The sequence below is a fragment of the Tachyglossus aculeatus genome, chromosome 3, assembly GCF_015852505.1.
Source record: "Tachyglossus aculeatus isolate mTacAcu1 chromosome 3, mTacAcu1.pri, whole genome shotgun sequence".
NCBI lineage: Eukaryota > Metazoa > Chordata > Mammalia > Monotremata > Tachyglossidae > Tachyglossus > Tachyglossus aculeatus.
Genome location: NC_052068.1, coordinates 36,706,877 through 36,719,160, shown reverse-complemented (window position 1 = coordinate 36,719,160; position 12,284 = coordinate 36,706,877). Strand labels below are relative to the sequence as shown.

The window sequence follows — 12,284 nt, the reverse complement described above, 5'->3', positions numbered from 1 at the left end:
GAAGGTAAGTGACTTACCCAAGGTCACAGAAGAGTTCAGAAGAAGCACTTAGAATCTTGGGGGTGGGGGTGAAAGAAAACCTAGATGAACAGTGTTTTTCCTTCCTCTTCCTATCTCATAGGTTTAATAATTTGAACTGAGCACCTGTTTGTTTTACTTCCCTCTGGAGAGTGCTTCTGTTTCCTGTGCTGCAGTCAGTTAACACCTACTTATTGTTCTTCAAGTAGGTAGGCACCCAGAACAGTTCTTTGCTTAAATCCTGCTTTCTCCTTAGCTGTAGTTATTGTCATGAGCTGAGGCATTATTCCAAGACTAAGCCCCCCTTTTCCTCTGCTCCTCCTGCCCTCTCCATCTCCCCAACTCCCTCCCTCTGCTCTATCCCTTCCCTGCCCCACAGAACCTGTGTATATATGTACACATTTATCATTCTATTTATTTATTGATGACGTGTATAAATCTATAATTCCATTTATTTATATTGATGCTATTGATGCCTGTCTACTTATTTTGTTTTGTTGTCTGTTTCCCCCCTTCAAGACTGTGAGCCCATTGTTGGTTAGGGATTGTCTCTATTTGTTGCACAATTGTACTTTCCAAGTGCTTAGTACAGTATTCTGCAAACAGTAAATGCTCAAGAAATATGATTGAATGAACGAATAAATGAACTAACACAGATATATCAAATGTCTTTTGTAGGCACAATACCACACTACACTAGGCCCCTGGGAGCATACAAGAGAAGTAAAGGACACCCACCCTGCCCTTGATGGGATTACAATTTAAAGGTGGGTCCAAGCAGACATGAGTGGTCAAACATACAGTAGGAAAAAAGAATGAGGCACATTTCAAACCAAATGTAAGTAATGAAGTAGGTAAATAGGGAGGTCAGCAAGGAGGCTGATAGAGTAATCAAAAAATGATAAGTGCTTAAATAACAAGGTAGCAGTTTGGATGGAGAGGACAGGGCAGCTTCTAGCAATGTTGTGAAGGTTGAATCAACAGGATTTAGTGAAGATTGAATACGTGGGTTGAATGAGAGGGATGAGCTGAGGATAACGCCAAGGCTTCTGAGACAGGAATAACGGTGGTGCTGTCTACAGTGACAGGAAAATTCAGGGTGGGAAGATAAGGAGGTGTGTTTTGGACATGTTAAGTCTGAGATGATGGCAGGACATCCAAGTAAAGATGTCTTCAAGGCAGGAGGAATGTGAGACTGCTGAGAAGAAGAGAGATCAGGGTTGGAGATGTAGATTTGGGAATCCTCCATGTAGAGGTGGTAGTTGAACCCATGGGAGTGAATGAGTTCTTCAAGCGAGTAGGTGTAGATATAGAATAGAAGGGGACCCAGAACTGAACCTTGAGAGACTCCCAGGGTTAGCAGGCAGGAGGCAGAGGAGGAATCCTCAAAAGGGACTGAGAATAAATGACCAGAGAGATAGGAGGGGAACCAGGAGAGGACAGTGTCAACAAAGCCAAGCAAGATTGGATAATGTTTCCAGGTGGTCGACAGTGTGGAAGGCAGCTGAGAGGTCAAGGAGGACTAGAATGGAGAAGAGGCCATTGGATTTGGCAAGAAGGATATCACTTGTGACTTTGAGAGAGAGATTTCTGTGGAGTGAAGGAGACAGAAGTGAGACTAGAGAGGGTCAGGGAGAGAATAATTATAATGATAATAATGATGATATTTGTTAAGCATTTACTACATGCCAAGCACTGTTCTAAGAGCTGGGGTAGATTCAAAGTAATCAGGTTGTCCCATGTGAGGCTCCCAGTCTTCATCCCCATTTTTTAAATGAGGTCACTGAGGCATGGAGAAGTTAAGTGGCTTGCCCAAGGTCACACAGCAGACAAGAGGCTGAGCAGAGATTAGAACCCACGTTCTCTGATTCCCAAGCCCGGGCTCTTTCCACTAAGCCACACTGTTTCTCTAATGGAGAAATGGAGGAGAGGAACTAGAGACAGTGGGTATAGACAACTCGCTCAAGACGTTTGTAAAGGAGTGCTAGGAGGGAGATGGGTGATAACTGGAGGGAACTGTGGGGTCAAGGGAGGATTCTTTTAGGATAGGAGAGACATAGGGATGTTTGAAAGCAGTGGGAAAGAAGCCATTGGATAGCCAACAGTTGAAGATATCAGGAGGGAAAAAGGGAGGGGGCAAGTACTTTGATCAGGTACGAAGGAATGGGGTCAGATGCGCAGGTGGAGGGTTGGATTTTGAGAGAAGGCAGGAGATCTCCTCTTGAGATACTGCTGGAAAAGAGGGGAGAGTTGGAGAAGGGGCAGGAGTAGGGAGGGACTAGAGAGGAGCAAGGGGGATTTCAGGGAGATCAACCCTGTGAGTTTTAATTTTTTCAGTAACATAAGTGGCCAAGAGGGTGACCTTTGAAGAAGAGCTTTAAAACCAGTGTTTCTGAGTCTGTGTTTAATGCTGAGGGAAATGGGTAGCCACTGGATTTTCTTGAGGGGTGAGTGATGCTTTTCAAAGGCATTTAAGTTAGATGGTAGAGGATATGAATGGATGGGATAGGATAGACTGAAATTTTATTTATTTGTATTGATGTCCCTTTATTTGTATTGATGTCTGTCTCCCCCCACCCCAGACTGTGAGCTCATGGGCAGAGATTGTCACTCTTTATTGTTGTATTGTAGTAATAATAATAATGATGGTGGCATTTATCATCATCATCATCAATCGTATTTATTGAGTGCTTACTGTGTGCAGAGCACTGTACTAAGCACTTGGGAAGTACAAGTTTGCAACACATAGAGACAGTCCCTACCCAACAGTGGGCTCACAGTCACAGGCATTTATTAAGCATTTACTATGTGCAAAGCACTGTTCTAAGCCCTGGGGAGGTTACTAGGTGATCAGGTTGTCCCACGGGGGGCTCACAGTCTTCATCCCCGTTTTACAGATGAGGGAACTGAGCCACAGAGAAGTGAAGTGACTTCCCCAAAGTCACACAGCTGACAATTGGCAGAGCCAGCATTTGAACCCATGACCTCTGACTCCAAAGCCTGGGCTCTTTCTACTGAGCCACGCTGCTTCTCGAGTACTTAGTACAGTTGCTCTGCACACAGTAAGCCCTTAATAAATGCGATTGAATGAATGAATAAATGAAGATTGTTGTGGGCAGATAACATATGTACCAACTCTAGTATAGTGTACTCTCCTAAGTGCTTAGTACCGTGCTCTGCACAGAGTAAATGTTCAATAAATACAATTGATGACTGATTGATGGAAGACAAAGAGACCAGTAATGGGAGTAGTGTAGTAATCCAGCCGGAATTGATGAAAGTACATGAAGTTATCCAACTGTGTGGATAGAGATCCTCCTGTTTGGAAAATTCCCCAAGATTGAGCACTTCAGGGGTGGTTTCGCAAAGGGGATAGTCCTTTTCTCGACCCTACTAATGTTCGATTTCAGCATTCCTAGTGAAGTGGGAGTAGGGCTAGGGGATGAAGCAGGATGGGATTCTGCCATAGGACTGCCTTTCCAAGGCCACCCATTTACCCTCAGTTTTCACAGCAACAAGGTCCATCCATTTACCTCCAATTATAGGATCAGGGTCCTCCTATTTACACCCAATTTTCATAGGATCAGCATTCAACCATTTACCCCTAATTTTCAAAGGAACAGTGTCCATCTATTTATTTCTAATTTTCACAGGAACAGCATCCGCCCTCGTCATATGCTGTCTAGTCATCCCTGACCCATAGTGACATCATGGACACATCTCTTCCAGATCGCCCCACCACTACCTGCAATTGTTCTACTAGTGTATCCATAGGGTTTAGTTAGTAAAAATACAGAACCGGTTTACCATGCCTCCATCCACGCAGTAAACCCTAGTCTCTGCCTGACTCTCTCCCATGCTGCTGCTGCCCAGCACAGTTGAGTTTTGACGTGTAGCAGATTGCTTTCCACTCGTTAGCCACTGCCCAAGCAAGGAATGGAATGGATATGCCTTTGCTTGACTATCCCTCCTCTAGTCAAGACTGGTAGAGTACTGGAAACTCTCCAGGTGTGACCCTGAGAGGGGCAGCCTCTTCTTACCCCTCCCAATATTTCCCCTCCCCTTATACAGCTTGCCTCTGCCAAGCATGAAAAACTGTCTCGATTACTGCATCAGCCAAGTGACCTTCCTGCCTCCTGCCTCCTGCCTCTCTCCATTCCAGTTCTTAATTCACTCTGCTGCCCAGATAAGTTTTCTACAAAACTGTTTAGCCCATGTTTCCCCACTCCTCAAGAACCTCCAGTGGTTGCCCATCCACCTCCCCATCAAACAGAAATAACTCACGATTGGCTTTAAAGCACTCGATCACCTTGTCCCCTCTTATCTTACCTCGTTGATATCCAACTACAACCCAGCCCACACACTTGGCTCCTCTAATACCAATCAACTCACTGTACCTCAGTTTCGTCTGTCTCTCTACTAACCCCTCACCCATGTCTTGCCTCTGGCCTGGAACAACCTCCCTTTCCATATATGCCAGATCACCGCTCTCCCCACCTTCAGAGCCTTAATAAAATTACAACTCCTCCATGATGCCTTCCCTGACTAAGCCTTCATTTCTTCTATTCCCTCACCTCACTTAGGCACTTGGATTTGCACCCTTTATACACCCCATCCTCAGTCCCGCAGCATTTATTTATGTATGTAATTTATTTAATTAATTTTAATGTCTGTCTCCATCTCTAGAATATAAGCTCCTTGTGGGCAGGGAATGTGCCTACCAATTCTGTAATACTGCACTCTCCCAAACACTTAGTGCAGTGCTTTGCCCATAGTAAGCACTAACTAAATATGATCGAATGATTGATTACTATATGCAGAATACTTAATTTACGTCTTAAGGGAATACAACAGAGTTGGCTGATGCATTTCCTGCCCACAAGAGCTTACAGTATAGAAAAGAAGCTTACAGTTCGGAGGATGAAACCAAGTCAAAAATGACATCGAGAATGTGAGCTTCTGGTCCAGGGAAGTTGGTGATGGAGTTGGAAGTGATGGGAAATTAAGGAGAGAATGTGTAGGAGGGAGAATGAAGTGTCCAGTTTGCTACACATTGAATTTAAAATGCCAAGAGATAATCAACGCAGAGATTTCCAGGAAGCAGGAGGAAATCCCTCAATACTATTTTGAACATCTATTGTGTGCAGAGGACAGTGCTACACACCTGGGAGAGTACAATCCCTGACCTCAGGGAGTTTACAATCTAGGAAAAGGGAAGGGGAAGAGAGACACTGAAATCATTTACAGGTGGGAGGAAAAGAATAAGTGGATGTGTAAGTGGAAAGAATATGTGGATAATTGGTGCTTAAACAGTAGAATATGCAAGTCTAAGTGCAGCAGTGCTACAGGGCGTGGTGAATCCTCAGCACATAGTACAGAAGCAGCATGGCCTAGTAGAAACAGCAAAGGCCTGGGAATCAGAGGACTTATAATAATAATAATGGCATTTCTTAAGTGCTTACTATGTACAAAGCACTGTTCTAAGCGCTGGGGGGGATATGAGGTAATCAAGGTTGTCCCACGTGGGGCTCACAGTCTTAATCCCCATTTTACAGATGAGGGAACTGAAGCACAGAGAAGTTAAGTGACTTGCCCAAAGTCACACAGCTGACAATTGGCAGAGCCGGGATTTGAACCCTTGACTTCTGACTCCGAAGCCCATGCTCTTTCCACTAAGCCATGCTGCTTCTTCTAATCCCTGCTTAGCTCCACCTGGGTGACCTTGGCAAATCATTTAACTTCTCTGGGCTTCAGTTACCTCATTTGTAAAATGAGAATTATGACTCGCCCCACATGGGACATTTGATTAGCTTATATCTACCCCAGAACTTAGTACAGTGCCAGGCACATAGTAAGTGCTTAATGAATACCATTTCTTTTTAAAGTGCTAAAGTGGTATTTGGAGGGATATAGCCTGAACGGAAGAAAAATGAATTGAGGAAGTTTGCAAAGAGTAGATGTGTTTTAAGAAGGGCTTTGAAAATGGGGAGGGAGTTCCAGGGCAGGGAAAAGGAATGAACAAAAGTTTGGAGGAGAAAAGATGAAAACAAGGCACAGTGAGCACATTAGCTTGAGATGAATAAGGAGGGCAAAGTGGGGTGTAGTGGAAGAAGAGAGTGGATAAACAGAAGGGAGAGAATTGATAGTGCCTTAATTCAGGTTAGGAAATGGAGCTAAAGAAGTAGATTTGAGAATAATCTGCAAACATGGTAATCCTCTAGAATGTAAACTTCTTATGGGCAGAGAACATGTCTGCTAATTCTGCTGTATTGTATGTCCCAAGCATTTAGTGCAGTGTTCTGCACATAGTAACAGCTCAGTAAATACCACTGATTGATAATTGAAATCATATAAGCTGATGAACTCTGAACGGATGTAGAGTGGGAAGAGCAGAGGGTCCAAAATTGAGCTTTGAGGGGCATCCATAGATAAAGGGTGGGAAGAAGAAGAATCACGAAAGGAAACTGAAAAGTGGTTACTGAGGAAGGAGAATCAGGAGAGAGTTAAATTGGTGAAGTCAGATCCAGAAAGAGCTTCTATGCAGCCGCAGTGGCCAACAGTGTCAAGCACCAGGGAGATCTCAAGGAGAATTAGGACACGATAGAGCTCATGAGACTTAATCAGAAGTTGATCCCTGGTGATCTGGGTGAGCATTGTCTCGGTGAAAGAGGCTAAATCCAGTCTGTAGGGGAGTCAACAAGGGAGTTGGAGGGGAAGTGAAGGCAGAGGAGAAAACAGCCGGTCAAGAGTTAGGACAAGAATGAAAACAGGGAGATGCAATGATAATGGGAGAGTGTGGTTTGGGGATTTTTTGAAAGAAGAGAGGAAAGAACCAGAAGAAAGTAAGAGGTCAAAGAGCATGGAGGACGATGGGAGCAAGCATTTTTAAGTTGTGAGAGGGGACAAGGTCCAAGATGCAGTTCAAAGAGTTTGATTTTAAGAAGACACAGAGATAGCTGGGAAGGAGAAGAATGTGGATGCGGGGTCTATTCCTTTTACCAGAGTTTCACCTGTAACTGCCATTTTGTCCAGTAGCTGCAATTGGAATGAATTGCATCAACTTTCAAGAAAAAATTGAAATCTATTCAACTGAATTCCAGCGATGACATTGTCACATCATCTGTAACCTTCACTTAGCCATATTCATTAAGTACCCTGTGTAGAACACTGAACTTTGTCTGGGAGGAATAAGATAGGAAGAAAAACACTCTTTTCTGCTTGAAAAATACTGCACTGTACCAAACACTTGGGAGAGTACGATACAACGGAGTTGGTAGAAATGTTCCATGCCCACAAAGAGCTTACAGTCTAGAGGGGAAGACAGGCATTAGTATGTACAGGCATACAGTACTAAGTTCTAGGATAAATATACTATAATCAGATAATAATAACAATAATTATGGCATTTGTTAAGTGCTTACTATGTGCCAGGCACTGTTCTAAGCCCTGGTGGAGATACGAGATTGGACTCAGTCCTTGTCCCAATCAGGGCTCACAGTCTTAATCCCCATTTTAGATCCAATGCAGTCTACTTCCAACATGGAGTTTACAGTCTAATAATAATAATTATTATTGTTATGTTAATTGTTAAGTGCTTACTATGTGCCAGTCACTCTACTGAGCGCTGGGGTGGATAGAAACAAATTTGTTTGGACACAGTCCTTGTCCCACATGGGACTCACAGTGTCAATCCCCAATTTACAGATGAGGTAAGTGAGGCACAGAGAAGTTAAGTGCCCAAGGTCACACAGCAGACAAGTGGTGGAGCCTTCTGACACCCTGGCCTATACTCTCTTCACTATGCCATGCTGCTTCTCTAAGGAGGAATGAGGACAGTTATTGAATCCCCATTTTAGATGAGGAAACAAAAGCACAGAGAAGTTAAGTGACTTGCCCAAGGTCAGAGAGCAATCAATCATTTTTATTGAGTGCTTACCGTGTTCAAAGCATTGTATTAAGTGCCCAATGGAGAGAATTAGAACTCAGGCCCTCTGACTCTCAGGCCTGTGCTCTTTCCACTAGGTCAGCACTGCCCAGAGCCAAACATGGTCTAGGGCCAGTCCCAGTAATAATAATAATAACTATGGTATTTGTTAAGTGCTTATGATGTACCAAGCACTCTTCTAAGTTCTGGGGTAGATATAAGGTAATCAGGTTGTCCCACATGGGACTCACAGTCTTAATCCCCATTTTACAGATGAGGTACCTGAGGCAGACAGAAGTTAAGTGGCTTGCCCAAGGTCACACAGCCAACAAGTGGTGGAGCCGGGATTAGAACACACGTCCTCTGATTCTCCAGCCGTGCTCTTTCCACTAAGTCATGCTGCAGTACCCTAACGGCAGGGTCCCTGTGCCAGAAGGGGATGAAGACCTGCTTGTGGATGGGGTGGGGCAGCACATGAAGAGACAGGAATAGGCCAGGGGAATTGCTGTTCCAGGCAGCTCTTTAAATAAACACGTCGTCACAGCACTTATGTACATCCCCATAGCACTTATGTACTTGTCTATTTAATTATATTGGTGTCTCTTTCTCCCCTTCTAGACTGCAAGCTTGTTGAGGGCAGGGAATTTGTGTTTATTGTTATATTGTACTCTCCCAAGCGCTTAGTACAGTGCTCTGCACGTAGTAAGCACTCAAAAAATACGACAATGAATGAATGAATGACAAATGCCATAGCATTTTGCTTTGAGGGCAACCACCAAGAAGCTTGCTGTGGGCAAGGGAATATGTCTTGTCTTATGGCGTCGAGTTGTCTTCGATCCATAGCGATACCATGGACACATCTCTCCCAGATCGCCCCACCACCATCTGCGATCGTTCTGGTAGTGGATCCATAGAGGTTTCTTGGTAAAAATATGGAAGTGGCTTACCATTGCCACCCTCCGAGCAGTAAGCTTGAGTCTTTGCCCTTGATTCTCTCCCATTCCACTGCTGCCCAGCACAGGTGAGTTTTGATTTGTAGCAGATTGCTTTCCACTCACTAGCCACTGGCCAAGCTAGGAATGGAATGGATAGGCCTCTGCCTGACTCTCCCTCCTGTAGTCGAGACTGGTAGACTACTGGAAATGCTCCAGGTGTGACCCTGAGAGGGGGGAACATGTCTACCAACTCTGTTATCCTATACTTTCCCAAGCACCCAGAACAGTGCTCTGAACAAAGTAAGTGTTCAATAAATACTACCGATTGAGTGATTGGTGGAATGAATCCCTGAGTTGGGGAAGAGGAGAGAAACACACGGGCCAACTCCCTTTCCCTTCACAGGCCACCAGAGACCCCCTTCAACAACTCAGGACCACCGAGGTCAGTAGGCGCTCTACTGCTAGATGGTTTCACTGGATCTTTAAAGCAGATTTATTTGTTGACAGAATTATGATATTAGTCAAGCTAAGGTTAATTTAATAACTTTGCAGTGAAGAAATCTGCAAGTTTTCAATCATAAATCTTGCCAGCTTAAAGCTGAAAAATGACATCATAGAGTGCAGTTTGAAAAATGTACTTTGGAAAAGAACAATTTGGATCTTTATCAAAACTATATTTTTGCCAGCGCCTCCTATGACTAACCTTTTCTATTTTCAGAAAGCTTGGGACCTCTGCTGCCAATAAGAGAACCTCAAAAAAGTTAGGAAAATGGGAGAATGAACTCCATAAAACAGTGTCAAACCATCACATGCTACTGGTGGAGGTCTAACAAATTACTGGTGGAGGTCTCTGCTGTTTTCCAAATCTTGCTGTTGGTCCTAGGACACACGGTTCTGGGAATCAGAACACCAGAGTTCCAGTTCTCCTCTGGCTACTTGCTTGGTACAATCCATGCCCCAGCCAAAACACCATGGGTCTGGACCAGAGAGGGCAAGCCACTACCAGTATAATCAATTCTTGTGCCGAAGATATTTTTTTTCTAATGGTATTTGTTAAGCAATTACTAAGTGCCAGGCACTGTACTAACCTCTCAGTCCTGAAGTCTCAGGACCATGGCTTCTTCATCTTCCTGCTTTTTTCATACTAAACTTCTTACTGACCTTGTAATTACCTGCAGCAGGGATAATTTGCATTCCACCATTCCCACTGTTTCCACGATTCTGTAAGTCATTAGCTAACCAAACGTGAAAAGTAATTGGAATTAGGGAGGTCCTAATGCCAAGAGTTTGTATTTTATTCTCCTAAGCACTTAGTATAGTGCTTTGTACACAGTACGTGCTCAATAAATATGATCAAATGAATGAATGAAAGAGCTATTTGACACAGAAAACAGCAGGGGTGGATGATAGGAGACCTTAATACCTAAAAAGACATATAAAGTCAAAAGTCCTGAACAAAGCACAACTTTCCTACCAATCGTATTTATTGAGCACTTTCTGTGTGCGGAACACTGTACTTGGGAGTGTACAATACAAGTAGTAGTAATTATGATGATGATAACAATTATTTTGGTTTTTGTTAAAAGCTAAGTGCCAAGCACTGTACTAAATAATAAGGTAAATTCAAGAGACTAATAAACTAATACTTTTGCTATTTGCTATTACGAGAAGCAACTTGGCCTAGTGGATAGACCATGGGCCTGGGAGCCAGAAGAAACTGGGTTCTAATCCCAGGTTCACTACTTGTCTGCTGTGTGACCTTGGGGAAGTCACTTCACTTCTCTGTGCCTGTTACCTCATCTGTAAAATGGGGATTAAGACTGTGAGCCCCATGTGGGACAGGGGCTGTGTCCAACCTGATTTGCTTATATCTACCTATTTCTTAGAACAGGGCTTGATCCATAGTGCTTGAGCCCCACGTGGGACAATCTGATCACCCTGCATCCTCCCCAGAGCTTAGAACAGTGCTTTGCACATAGTAAGTGCTTAATAAATGCCATCATCATCACAGTAACCACTTATTATTATTATTATTATTTGTTAAGCGCTTGGCCATAGTTACTGTTCCACATGGGGCTCACAGTCTAAGGGAGAGGAAGAACAGGTATTTACAGATGAGAAAAGAGAAGCACAGAGAAGTTTAGTGACTTGCCCAAAGTAGACAAGAGACAGAGTTGAGATTAGAACCCAGGTCTCCTGGCTCCCAGGAGGGAATAGTTTTTGTGGAGTGAAGGGGTCTGCCTGATGTGGGGAGGGAGTTCCAAGCTAGGGTAACAGTGTGAGCAAGGGGACACAAGTGGGACAGTCAAATTGCAAGCTCATGCAATGCCAACTTGTACTTCTCAAGCACTAGTACAGTGCTCTGCACACAGTAAGCGCTCACATATGACTGAGTGAATGAATTCTGGCCAGGAACTCCGTTCCCCTCCAAATCTGACAGCCCACCACTCTCCTCACCTTCAAAGTCCACCTCACATCTCCTCCAAAAGGCCTTCCCTGACTAAAACCTTTTTCCCCCTACTCCCTTGCCCTTCTGTATTGCTTCTTCACTTGGATCTGTACCCTTTCACCACTTGAAATTCACCCCACCCTCAACCCCACAGAACTTATGTATTGTATTTTAATGTCTGTCTCTCTCTCTAGACTGTTACTTGTAGGCAGGGAACATATCTACCGGCTCTGTTGTATTCTCGTAAGCACTAAGTACAGTGCTCTGCACACAGTAAGTGCTCAATAAATATGATTATTGATTGATTGAGAGTGATGAATAGCTAGAGGGTTGGCTTGGGAGGAGTGAAGTCAGCAAGTTGGAGAATAGCAGGAGAAAAGAGTAGATTGGTAAGGTGGGCCCAGCTGGAGGAGAGGCTTGAAGCCTATCGTGAGGAGTTTTTGTTTGACATGAAGAAACGTAGGGAGGCAGTGGGGGAGGTTCTGAAGAGAAGAACGATGTAGAGCTGTGCTTCCGGAAGATGATCCATGAAGCAGCAGTAGAGAATGAAGTGGGGAGAGCCTCTTCTAGACTGTGAGCCCGTTGTTGGGTAGGGATTATCTCTATCTGTTGCCTAATTGTACTTTCCAAGCATTTAATACAGTGCTCTGCACACAGTAAGTGCTAAATAAATACGATTGAATGAATGAATGAATGAATGAATGAATGAATGAATGAAGGCTGGGAGGCCAGCAAAGAGGCTAAAGCAACAATCCAGCTGCGGCCATACTAGAGCTTGTACCAGAGTGGTAGCTCTTTAGGTGAAGAAGTAGGGACAAACCCGGGAAGTATTTGGCAGCAAAAACTGGCGGATTCTGGCAGTGAACCGGATGTGAGTTGAATGACAGCAAAGAATCAAGAAGGGCACCTAGGCTGTAGCCTTTTGGGTTGGCGAAGATGGTGGTTTTTTTTTCAAATG

The 12,284-nt window shown here is 44.0% G+C and overlaps 1 protein-coding gene and 2 non-coding genes across 4 annotated transcripts in view; all 3 read right to left on the bottom strand.

Moving 5' to 3' along the window:
- The window catches only part of HTR7 (5-hydroxytryptamine receptor 7), a 77,575-nt gene that overhangs the window by 38,568 nt on the left and 26,723 nt on the right, over positions 1-12,284 (bottom strand). The gene's annotated exons all lie outside the window — the stretch shown is intronic.
- Positions 3,907-4,044, bottom strand: LOC119926343. The gene has a single exon (XR_005450229.1). It is a non-coding gene; the product is annotated as a small nucleolar RNA SNORA7 (small nucleolar RNA).
- On the bottom strand, positions 8,974-9,111 carry LOC119926145. The gene has a single exon (XR_005450049.1). It is a non-coding gene; the product is annotated as a small nucleolar RNA SNORA7 (small nucleolar RNA).